The sequence below is a fragment of the Diuraphis noxia genome, unplaced genomic scaffold, assembly GCF_037042655.1.
Source record: "Diuraphis noxia isolate RWA-SAM2 unplaced genomic scaffold, SU_Dnox_SAM2 contig0004, whole genome shotgun sequence".
Classification (NCBI taxonomy): Eukaryota; Metazoa; Arthropoda; class Insecta; order Hemiptera; family Aphididae; genus Diuraphis; species Diuraphis noxia.
In genome coordinates, this window is record NW_028301714.1 from 5,126,568 (window position 1) to 5,144,422 (window position 17,855).

At 27.5% G+C, this 17,855-nt stretch overlaps 1 protein-coding gene across 9 annotated transcripts in view; it reads right to left on the bottom strand.

Annotated features, from left to right (window-relative positions):
- LOC107165232 (limbic system-associated membrane protein-like) overlaps window positions 1-17,855 on the bottom strand; it is a 475,565-nt gene that overhangs the window by 210,331 nt on the left and 247,379 nt on the right. The gene's annotated exons all lie outside the window — the stretch shown is intronic.

A 17,855-nucleotide genomic window follows, 5' to 3' on the forward strand; every position in this document is an offset into this window, starting at 1 on the left:
CTAACTTACCAAATTTTAGCAAATTTAGTGGTCTACAACTTTGTTATGCTTTATGGATCACAAAATATGGTTAGTTTACTAGATATAAGCAAAAAAAACCGAAAAATCTGTTAGTTTTGAGATTTTTGCACCCCCCTAAGTTAGCACACGGTCCTAAAGGTCGAAAACATGGGATAGACATCCTAGAGTACCCCTAGATAATCTGTAAAAATTCCATTAACTCCGGAATACTGTCCAGGTAAAATGTGGAAATCGACTGGGCTATTATTTACGATTCTATTGCTTCTTCAGTTAATGTGAAATCTATTCAACAATTTTTTTCAGTTAAACAAAACGATAGAGATTTTATCGTATAATAAACTCAGTAAACATACGGTTTGTCTTTGTCTTTTTAATCTTAATAACAATCAACTCTAAACAAATATTTGAGAAACTTTATGTGTGCATAGATAATATTTTGTTTGTTTATAAGTACGATGAATATTTAATAGTTCATTTGACATCTAATATATTATGTATAACATCTGAAAGTTTCTAACACGCAAGCTAGAAAAACCATATAAATATTTTTTTTATTTCTAAGTAATCTGAGGTATAGTATTTGTGTATCAAATTAATATAAATCGAATTAATTTTTATGATAGTAATTATTATAATCAATAGTGGTTCATTAAATTAGTATATTATATTTATTAAATAATTACAACCATAACTATTATTAGAAATAAAAATATATTATTATAATATTATAATGACTTGAAATATTAATAAGATGTAATTTTAAAACCTGATCGGTTGGAAAGCATAATAATGGTTATTGATTTTATGTGAGGATAATATTTTTCTATAAATTATTCGTTTGCTTAACATACAGTAAAATACAAAATATTTATGTACACCGTGGCTTCCACATTGTAATTTCTCATCTAATCAGTATGGCTTAAAGAGAAAATTTTTCGATCTCATCGATGTATTTCATCGCTATAATGAGTGTCAAATAAACCAAAAACATAAAATTTAAATGAAATACAACTTGATAACAAATTTCAGAATATTTGACGGTGAAAATAAACATCGTTACCTGTTCGGATTGTGAGTGGAAAATATTGCCCCTCACCACAAATAGATAATGTACGCATATATTTTGTTGAGATTAAGTTCGGTAAAAAAAAAATATAAGAATATAAGAATAACTTTTTATGATTTTTAAAAAGTAATATCAAACTTGGCAGGTATACACTCGAACTATCCGACGCCAAGACAAGAATGTGGAATCACAGTATAATATCTGGTTCTTCGTAACTGTAAGTATAGGTTTTATCTAGAGTAAGCCAAAAATGTATATTATAATAGTTTAAGTGTAAATTTAATTATCCATTAATTATAATTCTAAAACTCTGCGTCTCTGCATTAACAAATTATCCGTTTCATTATCTACAGTAAACGTGGTTTGATGAAATTACGATATAAAGTTAAATTAATAATTAATTACTGATATGTAGGGCTCGGATGTTGTTGCACTAAAAATGTTATAAAATTGATTGCATTATTGCTGTGAAAAAAACCCAAAATTGCACTTAAAAATTGCAATAAAAAAATATTTTGTACCAAAAAAATTTAAAAAAAATATATTGGAAAATTATTTAATGAAACAAATTAAGTCATCTTATTAAGTAATATTATAAAGTTTTATTAGATAGGTTTTAAACGAGTAGATAATAAAAAAGATTGTCATTAAAAATCTGGTAAATTGTGTGGTCTTCTTATTTTTTTAAAAATCTACAAATAATTTTATCAAAATTTAAAACTTTTTATTTAAACTATTTTTGATTTGTTTAAAAAAAAAAACCTTACCTTACCTTAAAAATTATCGCACTGTATAATCTAACAAAAAAAATATATAAAATTGTATTGAAAATGACGACAACCAACAAAATTGCAATAAAATCGAAAAAAGGTCAAAAATTGCAAAAATTTGCACTTAAAATTTTTATATATTAATTGGTACTCGTTTGAAATAAATTTATAACTTAGCAATGAATCCGAACAGTAGAAAAAAATTGCAAATGCAACAACATCCGATACACTGATATGTATTGCACAGTAAATATCGGAAACTGCTGTTTTTATTATCATCGACAATTCCAATCAACCTTGTGGCATTCGATAGGTCATCCGCAGAAATTTGAGAAATTTAGTATTTACTTTGAACTTCAATAAATCATATATTATATTTATCAGTTTATCAATAATTTATTTTGATTTTGATTTGCCTCATGAACTAATATTTTAAATATCGAATCACTGGTTACAATATTATTTTAAATACCTAATAAATACATTCATATTTCATTTTAGTTGTTTTACAAAAACATTTATTTTTATTTTAGTAACTATAGTATTAAAGTATATTATGTTATAATTTGTAGTATTTGTCTATTTCATTGAAATATACAGAATCATTTTAATACAGATTGAGCAAGAACTCACCTTGAAGAATGGCAAACAGGTTGCATATTAAATAAAGCTGTTGGTAGACCAAAGCCAAACATTTTTATTTTAATCAAAGAGTTATAATAGGATTATAATAGATTTTTTCCAAACGTTTTAAATTATAATTTTAGATTAAAAAAATGGTACGATTTATATTTTTGAATACTTGAATGCAAAAATTTTTCATTTTAATTTAGAAAAAACGAAGGCGTATGAGGTTAAGTTATAGTATTAATAGTTGACTTGAATAATGTTCGTGGTTAATACAAATACCTATTTAAAAACAATAAAAAAGTGATACAGTATAATTAGTCAGCAGTAAGTATGATTCATAAAAAATATAATTTGGCAGAAAATTGGGGTTATTAAAATGGGGTGTCAGGCAATCGGTACGTCACGGCTACAATATTAAAATTATGTAGGTATTAAGACTTTTCTATCGAATGTGTACGATTCGCACAATATGTCAGTCCAAGAAATTCAAACAGCTTATCGATTGTATCAGTGACTCAAAGCATCAAAGTTCGTATACGAGAGCAGTTTCACCAGAATCATCGATTGTATGAATTTTAGACTAATACTCGTTTTTATTATTACATAATATTGTTTGATTATACTATGGCCAATAACAAAAATTTTAAGCACATAATTTTGTCGTCTGCGTGTATTATAATATTACGCTCGATCGGTTGTTGAATAATACTTTTATGATCGCGTTTCGACTGTGAAATGTTATAATAGTATGATTAAATGTTATCATATCACCGAATCACCCACACTGTCACATTGATCACCACTAGGCACGTTGTACTCTTTTTAACGCGGCGCGACATGTTTCGTGTTTACAATTCTAATCTGCGTTCGCGTGTAAAATTAAATTACCGAGGGAAAAATTCTAAAACATTCCGTTATAATATTAAAATAGAATAACGATACGTTTAGACGATTCGAAATTGCATTTATTGCATTATAATTCTGTTTGTCGTCGTCGGCACGCGATTAATTCAAAAGTAATTTCACAGTGACACTCGTTATTTACTGTAAAGTTTTTTTAGGATCCTAAGCCACACCGTTTGCAAAGTATAGAAATCAGTAAAATATTATTAACTTAACGATCAATGAAAATTTTATGTATTTTGATTTTATTTCCGCGACATTAAGTTAATAATTGTTATTACTTTTGTTATTATTATTAGATTCAGTTTAGTTTATTTAATTTTATATCGAATATTCAATATTTATATTTGTCCGCGCGGTTATCCAAACGGGTAATTTTCCAATCAACACTCAGTAATCAAATATATTTGAGTTATATTGTTTGTGGCAATCATTTTTATGTTGGTTATAATACCGTCAATCATGATCATAATAATATACTAAAGTGGTATTAAAACTATCGGAACAACGATATATTTTTTTATTTATAACAGAAACTTTTCTGTAGGAGTGTGATATTTAAAAAGTGGAAAATGATAAGGTTTATGGTTTTAAAAATAAAAAAAATCGGATTTTATATTCATAATATTCATAAACGTTTCTCGTTTATATTTTTATTATGATTAAATTCAACATAATTAATTAGGTAACATTAAGTTAGATATAGGAAGTTAAAACCTCGAAAAACATATTATAATAGCCACATATTATACTGATAACAATATCATAACATAATTATTTAAATAAATATTTTGTTAAATGTTTAGGTCTATAGTGAACTCTGTAAAGTGAATTAAATAATTTAGTTTACAATTTATTATTTAATTATTGATGCAGCGACAAAATTGGTTAATTATTTTATAAACGAGTTCATAAATTTAAAAAATGATTATATTTCCATTAAATTGAGTCAATCAGAGAAGAAGTTATGAATGATGAAAGGTAGTTAAATAATTAGACACAATGTGTGATGCCCTTGATTAAATAAATCTTAAAAATGTAAATTAAATACTCTGAGCTCTAAAAAGTGATAAACTATAAACTCACAATGTATTTTAGGCACTTTTAAATACTATAAAGTATTAAATTTTTTTTTAAATAAAATGTATATAAAAGGAAAAAAAATTAAAAAATGGTATTTTAGGGGCGAGAGTTATTCCTCGACGGTTGCCACCAACTAACTATAAAATGAAAATTCTTTGATCTGCGATGAAATTATATTTGATCTTTGCAGTTTTTGTTCATGTGTTTCTATTTGTATTGTAGTTTTAATAAGGTCTGCCTAAATAATGTGTCTTAAACTCAAAATTTCGATTTTGCTAGGTAAATTTTATAAATGAAATTTCCTAGTAATCGAATTCTTTTCGAAACACGTTGAATGTGACAGAACACGAGACCTCTGGTAATATTGTTGGTTACCAATAATAATATAGTATGAGTTCATTTTGTACCATTTTATGGTGCTTTTCAAAATATGTTGGCCATGTCACACTACTGATAGTGATTGTGACTATTTTGGCCAGTTTCTGGTTAAGAATTTATGTTTGTGTACGAAAATAACACTTTCTGATTACTAATTGTATATTATCTAATTTAATAGGTACAAATATAATTTTTCCCAAATATCAATGTTAATAATAATAATTTAATATGGTTTATTATAAAAACACAATTTTTTTTTTTTTGATGCTCACATTCAGACTCTTTGGAGGTATGGTAAAACAGCAATAATTGGCTTGTACGAATCTCATAAATAAATGGTGTTTAATGATTATATTATTCGTATAATATAAAATTATTCATAATATTGGGGAACGAAAATTGTTAATTAAATAAAAAGTAAACACAAATAATTAAGAGACCACACTCTCTGCGCCTACCAATCACGACGTTCAATTGGTTGTACTGATGGGTTGTGTTATTAATAGTTAACATAACAATATTATCTCAAAAAGTGTTGAAATTTCTGAAAGTATTTTTTCTGAGTGATTTAATATGATTACATATTTTACTTCTTACATAATATTATATTATTTTTTTTGAGGTTTGTTTAAACCAATATATAGAGTGATTTTTTTATTTTAAATGTTTCTACTAGCAGGTTAATTTTTATAAAAGTAATAATAATATATTATGGTTTTAATCCATGATATGGTTATACGCATAATATCATAAATTTGTTATAAACTTAAATTTACCAATTTACATAATATTTTATGTACTTAATAATATTTAGTAAAAAAATTGTAATTATACATTCCACATAATGTCTAATTATTCGCATGCGTAGATAGCAGATATAGAGAATATGTAAATAGGAACAATATAATAATATATCATTGTCATGCTTACATTGCGTCCAGTCAAAAATCTGGATGAAATATATTATAGTCGTGGAGAAAATAAATTAAAACAAACAAAATTCGTTGGCCAAAAACGAGTTTACACGATATATTATTACTATATACGTACCTATACACGACAATTTCAGCACAAACCGTTCGTCGATTCAACGGACCGGAAAATCCCGGATTCGGGACCTGCAGGGATGTTTCACTTGTCCTCTAAACGCACTTCCCCCCCTCCCCATATACACAAGTGGTGTGGGAATTTTACTTTCATCGACCGACAAAAGGCTTAGGCATCCACCCCACACTCACACCTATTAACTATACAGCAAGTACAATAATATTATAACAATACACTTGCGTGAGTGCACGCAAGTGTCGTATATTATAACAATATTATATATTATTATTATTATTATTATCACAGCCACTCACAGGTGGACCGCGAAAAGTGCTCGTCAAAAAGCTGCTCACGTAATGGGGGTTTAAGGTATACAGGGTGAAACAGAAAGATCTGAAAAAAAAATTGGTGCTAGTTAAAAATGTATGACAAAAATTGAGAAAATGATGTGGATATAATAAATAATTCAAGAGATGTACCTACTCGTGTCAGGAAATTTCCAAAAGTAATATTTTGCAAAAAGTCATTGTTTATTCCATTAATTTACTTCATAAAAAATATTGATATTTAAGAAAAATGATAAAAAACAAACTACTCCACTTGGGTAAATGTTTTTTTCGTAAAAATTGTTCTTAAAAATAGATTTAAAAATTGACTACCTATGCTTAAATTTTCCAAAAAATAAATAAATTAAAATTATAAAATTGTTATAATTAATTTGAGAAAATCAAAATGAATTCTAAATATAGGCTATATTGGTGAGCCAATTGAAATATTTATTGTTTTTTTGAAAATGTTGGACATAAATTAGAAAATCTAGCAGAATCAGTTTTATCAGTTTAAGAAAAATATAATTTAGATATTTGTTATTTGAGAGGTCAATCTTATGACATTGCTAAAAACATGTCTGCTATTTATTCAGGAGTTCAAGCAAGAATAAAGCAAGTTTCACCATTAGCTGATTTTGTACCATGTTCGGCACATTCTTTAAACTTAGTTGGATCGTGTGCTACAAATTGCTGTAAAGAAGCAAATGATTTTTTTTCTTTTTATTCAAAATGTATTTGTATTTTTTTCTTCATCCACACATCGAAAGCATAAATTAAGTCAATATTCTATTTCAACTGTAAAAAGTTTATCCACCACGCGATGGTCAGCAATAGAAGACGCTAGCTAAAGTTTTAAAAAAACTGGAGTTCTATAAAACAAGTATTAGAAGAACTAATAAATTATGATTATGAAAAACCATTTGTACGGTCTGAAGCCAGAGGTGTAATTAGACAAATGAATAAATTAGAAACAGCATACATGACTGTATTTTGGAGTGATATTTCACACACATTTAACAAAACTAGTCTTCTATTACAATCTGTTGATATTGATATAAGCACTGTAGTTAGTTTGTATAATTCGTTATTAAATATAGAGTCATCTATAACCAAAATGATTGATTGCGATGATATTATTAAATCATTTGCATCAAAACAATCTCACAGAAAGGTTTAAGTAAAGTTATGAATTTATAATTGAATATTTTTATTTTTTAAGTTGTTTTATTATTTTAAAGAATGTTTTAAATAGTATATTGGTTATTACTGAGTTTTATTTTATATTAATGTACCTATTTACTACTATAATTGTGTAATATCAATAAAGTAAAAATTTTATTTTATTTTAATTTTTTGGGTGGGGGGGGGGGGGGGAGGCGGCAAATTTTATGTTGCCTCTGGTGGTAATTTTTGTAAATACGGGCTCGAATAGAGCACAAGTGTTTAGAAATTCGATAAGAAAAAAAAAATGAATATTGATTATAACACAAGTAATACTCGTATTATTATTGCACAAGTCAGTTCTTTCCGTTACACCCTGTATGTATTATAAATATAATATGTAAAACGCGTTAAAAAAATGTTGAAATTATGTTTATTTTTTAATGTTCTGATATAAGTGTCTGTTTTCAGATTTTTTTTATCGTCATGTTCTTCTGCAGTTAGTTGAAATCAAAGTCGAAATTATTGTTACAATACCGCTACGATCTGCTGATACAGTAAATGACCGACATCGCTAAAATTCGTCGAATTAGAAAGTCGGAAACGATGTTGACAATTGTGCCAAAAAAAAAAAAAAAAACCATTTATATATTTTTTCAGTGGATTTGATACAGAACTTAGTAAGTGTGATCATTTAACTGCTGTGTATGATTCGTACATCTCACTTAATCTGCGATCATTGAGTACGTTGGATGGTAAAATGTCTCTATGAGGCATTTAAAATGTTTAGTACAATGTACTGACAAATCAAGTCCTTAATTCCGTAATAAGATATCTGAAAAATATATTTAAATTCGTTATGAAGTTTACTTTTGACCAGTGACAGTTTTTTGATATATACCCATCTCGGCTTTTCCAATTTTTTCATAAAGTCACTGCTTGAAAATTCTTCATCTCTATATTTTTAAGTCAAATATTTAAAAACAATATAATGCGTTTCAGAATTTTCATTGCGCTTTCGATCAATAACAGTCAGTATTGAATCACTTTAGAAAAACTAGAGTTTAATAAACTTTATAGATTAATTAATATTTCGGCAATGGTGATTTTACATAAATTATAATTAAAACTAGATTTCTAGGTATTCATCATCGGGAAATGAAATTTGCTTTTGGAAGTATGTGAAATATCTGCATACGCTTACTTCTAAATAAATAATAAAACAAACAATATTATTTACTCATTTGTTTATTTAATGTATTTGTTATTTATTTAATTTTACCACTTGTGCGTGTGTGATACTTCTGACGAAAATTCTTAGTGTTTAGTTTATACTGCAGACATGTTCAATAGCTTCTACGAATTTTAAATGATCATGGTATCAATCAATAGGTTTAAAAAACCTCAATCAGTCACTATGTCAACACGTATAGCTAGCCGTAGTTGATGCTTTAGAGCAGTTTCGGGAAAATTCAAAATACGTTTGTACAGTATTTTATATGATATATATATATAAATATATCGATAAAACCTCGAAACCATAAGATATACGCAGCAATAATATAATACCAGCACATACAGTTAACACTTTCTGTTTATAAAGCCTCAAAAATGTACTTAATCGTTGCAGAAGACTAACCATACTTATCCTGCGGCCAAATATGCTTTTTTTTATGAAACAAAAAAAAAAAAAAAAAATGAGTCACACTAATAATTTGAAAATGACATTTAACTATTACATGTATAGAATAATTTATAAAACATTTGGTTTTAATTGCGAATACTTTATTGCATTTTATATATTATTATTGATAATAATTAAATCTATTTTATTAGATTTAGTTCATTGCTTTATAATATTTGATGATAGGCGATAGACAAAGACGACACAGAGTAATTGATTAAGAAATAAATTAAATACAAAGTCTCTCTTCTTGATGGTTAAGCATATATGTATTGTAACACATGGGATAAACATAATGTGCATACTAATTCATTAATCAGAAAGTTGTAAAATAAATTATATTTATATTTTATGCGTAATATTAATATAATATCAAATGGTGTGTGTCAAATTCAAAATAATAAGTTTTATGTGACTTATGACACTTCAGGTCCGGTCTGGCAATCTGATCCCGAAATAGCAATTACCCGAGATTAGTACCAAGTTGGTATTGACCGCTATATGGACTATAAAGTTGATGAGAAAAAAATGTCATTCTTATTTATTGTAAGAAGTATGCTACTAGATATATTTCATTTTAAAGAAAATTGAGGAACCATAGATTTGTTTTTGAGTAAATTACAGCGGAAAATATTTAGTAGCATGGTAGGTACTATATTTGTTAGAAATTGTATAGTTAATATAAATTTTAAGTTTTTATTTATTGTTGATCTGTGCTTCTATGTAATAAACAAAATGTTACGAAAATCAGCCTCTTGAAGCTCAATTAGAGAATAAAATCGTATCCAGCTCAAAAAAATTATTTTTATAATCAAAAAAGTACAGCTTTTCGTATAGATACAAATGTAAGGAATAATAATCAAAAATAATATGCTCAAGAGAAAATATTTGATTTACGAAGTTTTTCAAAAATAAAAATATGTGATAATAATAATAATATTAAACACACTCCTTAGTACGATCGGAATTTAAAATAAAAATAAAAGTCTTGACTCATGACAGTCCAAAATCCAACCTGCAGTAGTACTTACCTTATAGGTACCATAATTAAATTAGACCTATGAAAAATACGTGTTCTGAATAATCAAAACGCATGTCGCCCTTTTTCAGATACTTTTGTATCGTACACAATTGTGTACACTTGTAAGAAAATAATAAATAAAACAAAAATGCATTACATAAATAGGTCAATTACCGCTCACAAACATATAACGCACAACACTAGAATATTACGTATATTATTGTTGTTTTAAAATGCTGAAAAATTTTAAATTATAATGTTCATATTACGAATATTATTATTATTATCAAGCCTCAGTAAAATATTTTAATACATCATAATTCGGTTAAATGCATTATTAAAGGATATAAGGGTGATAAATCACTCTGACATGTGAACCGAGAAAAATCGAATAATCGGCCACCGCTGTCAAAGTTCAGTACGTACTGTCCAATTTGTAATAAAATAAACTAAAAAAATATATACATCTTGCAAAAATATGACAATATCATCGGGATACGCGTAACTTGAATTTGCTCGGCCTTTGTACCGTTAAGTATGACCCTTACCCGTCTCCACTGCTTCTCTATCTAAGTGTTTGGTTTTATCTTTTTAAATTCCTTCATCACATAGTCTTTTCATCTAAACATTGGTCTCCATAAAGGTCTTCTTTCCACTGGTAATTCTTTAATCATCCTCTTGACTATTAACCTTATTTATGCCATGCATGTTCTGCTCATAAGGATTTTCTCTTCGAAATTTCTTTAACTATATTGGATTTCTGGAAAAGTCTTAAGAGTTCATAATTAAGAGGATATAATATGGGCATTTCTTGTTTCCGTTTTACAAATGCGTAACATACCAAATTTACGTTTAGCAGATCACGTGTAGCTTCGTTAGTGTAAAAATTAGAGTGAATCGATCCATAATGAAACATGGTGGTAAGAACATTATTTGTGTTTGTATGTGAATGTTTTACGATAATATTCGAACAATTTCTTGGAAAGTTGTGCATATATTAAATGATATAAAAATTCACTTTAAAACAGAACCATCGTAGAAAAATCCGTATACAAACACAGATAAACTTAACCATCAAGTTTCATAAGAGATCGATTCACTTTGATATTTTATAAGCCAAGGAAGCTAAATGTGATCTGCTGAGCGTACGTTTGCCATGTTACGCACTCGTAAGACGGAGACAATAAATGCCAGCATTACGTCCTCTTAATCAGTTTTCTTCGTTCTTTATTGGTTTGGATATCGAAGACCAGTAGAACTTATCTTTCGAATATGGCTTGTCTCAGTATTCTATTTTTTCTCAGTCATCGTGTTTTAGCGTCATATTTGATAATAGGACTTACTAATGCAATTTACATTCTTATTTTTAACTTTTTAGGGAGGTTCTACACTCCTACACTCCTACATTTCAAAACTTTTTATAACCCTAATAAATTCTTTTTTGCTTAATGTATTCTGGACGAAATATCAGCTGTCTTAATTTCGTAATCTTGTGTTACAATCGACTCCAAACATTTAAATCGTGAGACTCTTTTGAAGCTATGTTCTTTTATTTCAACGAGGAAAAAGTATAAAAACCCATTTTTTAAGAACATTTTTTGTTCTTGTTCTTATTTCTTCGGCTAACCATTAGGTATTTATTTTTAGTATGCTAAGGCCCACTTTTTTGTCATATTTATAAGTTTAATTCCTATGATTTTTATCGTATATTCGTATCTATATCCTTTCCAAAGAGAGCAATATCAACCACATATGTTAAATTTCCTATTGTGATCTGGCCTAAAGTGACTCATTTCGAAACGTGCATCTCTCGAATTACTTTCTCAACTACCAAATTAAATAGCACATCATACAAATCATCTCCTTGCTGGAGTCTTATCGTCAATGTCGTTAGTTATGATGTCCTAACATTAGGGTAACATATTATTATAATATTATTGTTACCTGATATGACGTGGTAGTGTCTCCAGTCATAAAAACGTGGTCTGAAGTCAAGCATCAGTTGGTGGCACTAGTTTCTAGATTGTTAACCACACCACAAACAAACACGTATATAACCAACAGAATCCTTTCCCACAATTAAAAACCTACCAAAAATAACCACCCAATAACCTAGGTATATATTGCCACTGATTGATAAAAAGAAAATATCTATATTAATGTCCTAACAGATCCCTAGCCAACCACCACATGAGGTATTATTGATGTATATTGCAGTGAATTTGGCATATTTCGATATATTTGGTCGATGCGTGAATTGGTCGTCGGGTTTTCTATTTATTTTTCTCCTGGCTCCATTGTACATTCCAGTGCTAACGAATAGAACGAGATTTTCAATAAATTGATGACGTGGGCATGGAAGTAAATAAAAGCAAGATATTATTACTATGTACATTCTACAAGCTGAATTTAAATATTATATATTATTACATGATCAGAAATATACACGTATTAAGATATAAATTATCCATAAAACCGTTCATCATTATTGATAATCGTATTTCACAATAAACACAATATAACATTTGTACTCTTGTACTGATCATCAGTCATACAGACTGTCATCAGTCATCAATTATTCGATATTTAGGGTGATTCACCAACCATAATCACTTATTTTAAGTCTATGCAATTATTCTAATATTCTGATTTTTCAAACCTATGAGTGTACCATTAACATAAAGATATCATCATATTTTTAGATGCAAAAAGTCTTATGTAATTCATAGAATTACATGAAGAGATATAAATGCATTTTCAAATGAAAACCTAACAAGTTACACGCTTAAAAATATACCTGAATGGCTAAATTGTAATTTCTTTTTCATCAATCAACCAATGGAAACATGGTGAAGGTTATTTCAAGTTGGTTCTTTTTCCATTGGGAGGGTACAATTGGTTCGACCACGTGTAATAATCGACGAGAAATTGTCACTAAAAACACAATCGGTTACCCATCTAGGTCTGTTGTCACCACCAGCCAGTGCTTGCGCCCAGATACGTATTGTGATTGAGAAAATCCACCACGATACACCAGGCCTAATGGCCATATAATAATATTCAATAATTTATTTGTACATCGCACTCATGCGTCGTTTCTTTTTAATAGTAAAACTCTCTTCAAGTTGGTCTCACGCTTAAATTGAGATACTATAATACGGGCAAAATAAATAAATTTAAATTTATTAAAACACAAAAATATTATTGAGTAAAAAGTTATAACCAACACAAAGTGTAAAATAACTTTTTCTTAACTCTCAGAAACTAAAACAACTATAAAAACATTTTAATTTTCGTCGGATAATAATTAAGAGATAAAAATAATTGTTTGGTTATTTAAAAAAAATATACACTGTTATGAAATTTGATTAATGCGTGCCTAAAAATATAAGAAAACTTTGTTTTGCTTTTAATATTTAATATAATTATTTATTCCTTTTTTTCTACTGAAATAAATTCACAGTTTCAAAGACTCCTTTGGCAAAACGCCACTGAAAATAAGAGATTTACTGGCCTGGAGAAATCGTAATTTTTAATACTTGAAGCGCTGGGGCCATGGTTCAATTATTGAATGACAAAAATTATTAATTATCATTCAATAAAAAAAAAAAAATAGCAGGAAAGTGGATATCGCTCTGTAGTGGGTTACTGTAATGGATGGAATTAAATTTGAATCCAATGATATTATATCATTGTATACGAATTTTTTTTATGAATTTCTAGCTTAAAATCATTTGCGAATTTTTATGATTTTTACGTAATTTGTCAAAAATTTGAATGCTTATAAAAAAAAATGTGACTATATATTTCTATTATTTTTCAATTTCTATTGTAACAGTATGTTCGGAGCCTTGTATTAAATTGTCAAGCTTTTCTTATTTTACAAATAAATTTTTATCGATATTAATTTAAATAAAAACTAATTATAATCGAAAATTTCATATGACTATAAATATTTAAACTTAAATCCAAATTATTTGAAAATTTTATGGTGGATAGACAATACTTTTATTAATATACAATGAAAATTTCATGTGTCGATGGTCTTTGTTTTAAAGTGACATTAAAAACCAAAATCGATTTTGTCAAAAATTGATTGTGCGTAAAAATTCTCGTTTTCCATTAAATTTTAGTTTGTTTAACCCAGTTGTTAAGAAAAATATTGGAAATTTTTTACTGTTGACCTCCCAAAGTACCAACAAGATTCAGTTTCTGATCGAACGAAATATTGAAGTCAAAAATCGAAGCCCCAAAATGTAATGACAGACACAAAAGAAAGTAAATTAAAAAAAATGTTGCTAAAATATGTTATTCTTTATAACTTATATACCTATCTATTAAAAGAATCAGGGTTGTTCAATATTTAAACATTGTTATCTGCATATTAGACATTTTAAACTCTACAGTACAAACGAAGTTATTAAAATGTATCAACTAATGACATTAAATCGATGAATATTTTTTATTGACTCTGTAATCGCCTTTCGGAGCAGTAAAAGAACTTCAAGTACTTAAGAGTTTTTGCTGAAACTAATCAGATATTATACTCACATTTTTAGGGATTGAAAGAAAAAAATTCACTATACTTTTCTAAATCACAGGAAAACTCTTCACCCCCTTCCACCAGGAAAAAAACGGGAACCTACGCAAATCTAGAATTTTATAAAACTGATAATTTTTATTTTGTTTGTGTCACTTAAAAATTATAATTATAGATATATTATATTGACAATTGCAACAATTATTTCATAAACATTCACTAGGAACGGTTCAATTTTCAAGATTATTTGGCTAATTTTATATCATTAATAGATATTTTAAAATATTTTATTTTCAATACTTTTTTGCTTGTTAATTAAAAACTATGATAATTTACTATGATACAAATTCTCAAATTATGGCATTGCCGAAATTAAAAATTATTTAATCAATATATATATATTTTGTTTTTTGATGTTAGAGTTTGAGAAAATATTAAAATACGTAAATAACTTTATCATCAACAATAGAGCTGGTTCGTCGTTGTCGTTTAGTAGTCCACTGTAACATTATATCCTTTGACATTGTCTGACCTCTGTCAATTTACCCACTTTGTCATATTTGATTTCGTTTTAGCTACGCTGGTTTTCAATCCGCTGAATGTTTTTCAGATATTTTTGTGGAGATTTCCCATGGGATTATATTCCTGCTTGTCCTGCTTGAAAGAACATAATTCGACTTACTCGTCGGTCGTGTCTAGGATTCAGATTTACTAATGCTAAAATACATATTAGCACATTTGATGTTCATTAAATATAAATGTAACTCTCAATATAATATACGATGCACGCAGCTATACCTATATAATTGGATTTATTTAGGACATTATACCTAAACATGGAACATTTTTGATACTCTGATTATATTTCCTTTCAGTCTTTATCACATAATTTAAATTATCAACTAATTCGACAGTTCTAATATAATTCAAATACGTAAAGTTAAATTACGGATATGGATTATTGAGGATGTTTAACTATGCATTATTCCATTCCCATTTTAATTTCAGTTATGATTTTTATAATTTTATAGCATAGGTTCTAATTTAAAAACATATTGTTAAATAATTAGATTTTTTGACATTTTATTAGTGATTTTAACGATACAAACTTATTTTAGGAGTATATTTTTTACAGTAAATACTCTGTTTTGCTGATGATTTATTATTTATTTTTATTGATTAAGTGTTTGAATAATAGTTTACATTGTAAAAGAGGATTTTAATTTAAAAAAATAGTAGTTATTTTATTACTTAAAGGTAGTAAAAAAAAAAATATTCAACAATTATTTTTAACGTAAATTGAATTTTTGGAGTGAAAATAAATCTGTCAGATATATCGTATAGAATTCTATATAAACACTGGCTAGAGTGAAATATCGAATATCTTATCAACATAACACGAATTCAAACTTACAACAAAAATGTATATAATAATAGTAATAATTACTCTATTTGTTATACATTTATACAATCGATCGGTATTACAAACAGATTCATAGGAGATAATAATATACTTGTGATCACGATGACACAATCAATTGATTAGGTGCCTGAACGCGGATGTTGTGTACAGCGAGGTTAATGATATTGAGGCAAATCCCCTTTAACACCTTGTCACGTAAAACGAAGGGGAGGATTATGCTCGTTAAGAGTCCATCACTCGCTCCGGACCATTCAGATAAGCTCCATAAGCCGGAGGACAGTCCACAACCCCACCACTCCTCTTCCAAACAAGCATCGTAAACAACCACACTATGTAAACCACATTCGACAACAAGTAAAATAAGGCAATGGATAGACTTAACGAACGAACAATGCATTTAGCGGGTTTATGTGATAAACGTTTAAAACTGCAGTGCCTAGACATACCGCATTGGAAGGCTAATGCGACCCGCAACGGTTTTTGATGAGAAGTTCTTTGAGATTTATCGTAGGTATTCCATTTATTTTCACTGAATAAACAATTTACAGTTTTTCCTGCAGCTTGCTTTTATAGCGCATTATTATGTACCGCGTAATATTATATTATTATGTTTTTTTTCTTATATCTCTCACCGTGATCCCACTGGAATTCCCGGTTAAATAATATCTTCCATTTGACATTATACCAACGTCAAACTATTTTTGTTGGGGTTAAAGCGTTAATTTATAATGGTAGGTACACTATTATACTTATAAACGTTTATAACAATAATATGTTTTACATGCTACTCTCAATCCATTATTGATGCCAAGCTATTAATTTCAAATTTAAGTTTAATAATAATATTAAAGTCAGTGTAGACTTGTGAGAAGATATAATAAAACAAGAACTTATTGTTACGCCCAAACATTTTTTTATAACAATGTTAAATCAATTTTTTATGATTAATATAAAAATATACACATAACTCATCGTAAAATAATTTGTATTTATTTATAAGTTGTCCGTATTCTTTGGGATATTAAGTTAAAATATTCATTTTTTTTTTTAGAGAGGATAACCCATTTTTAAAAGACGTGTGTTCGCGATTTGCTTAGTAATACTTTCTGGCTTTTGCAATAAAATAATAATATTTTTCAGGTGTGACAGGACATCCCTTCACCATGTTTATCAACGAATATCATTAAATGTATGAAGAAGTAGTTATTTATAGTATACAGTACACACCGTGAATAATAAAGTGTAGTCTGAAATACAATTTTATAGAACATTTGTTGTTTTGAGGTGGGTAATAAAAATAATAATAATAATATATCTACCTAAGAATAATTAAAAATAGTGTTATTTTAATTGTACAACAGAAAATTTATTACACTGAAAATACTTACTACTCACTACTTTGATACTCAACAAAGTTAGAAAGCAATCTATTTTAATCTCTCGTCCATTAGTATAATGCGTAAAAAGTAATATATTAAAAACAATACTGTTTTGTACTTAAAGGTGTTATTATAGTCATATAATAAAATAACATAATTGTTATGTTGGTACGCCACAACGGTGTTTTGTTGATGATGATTTACAAAAAAGTTAAAATTCTTTTAATTGTTAAATATATATATATATATATACGGTGTACTATTATGCGATTTATAATATTTATTATTTACTCCAATTTTATTATACAACAAGATAACTCTTATAATTGTTTGTGTTAATAATTTAGTAATACATTAATGTTACATTTTATAAGTTCAACTAGTGATAGTCTATCTATTTATCTTTATTTTAAAGCGTAA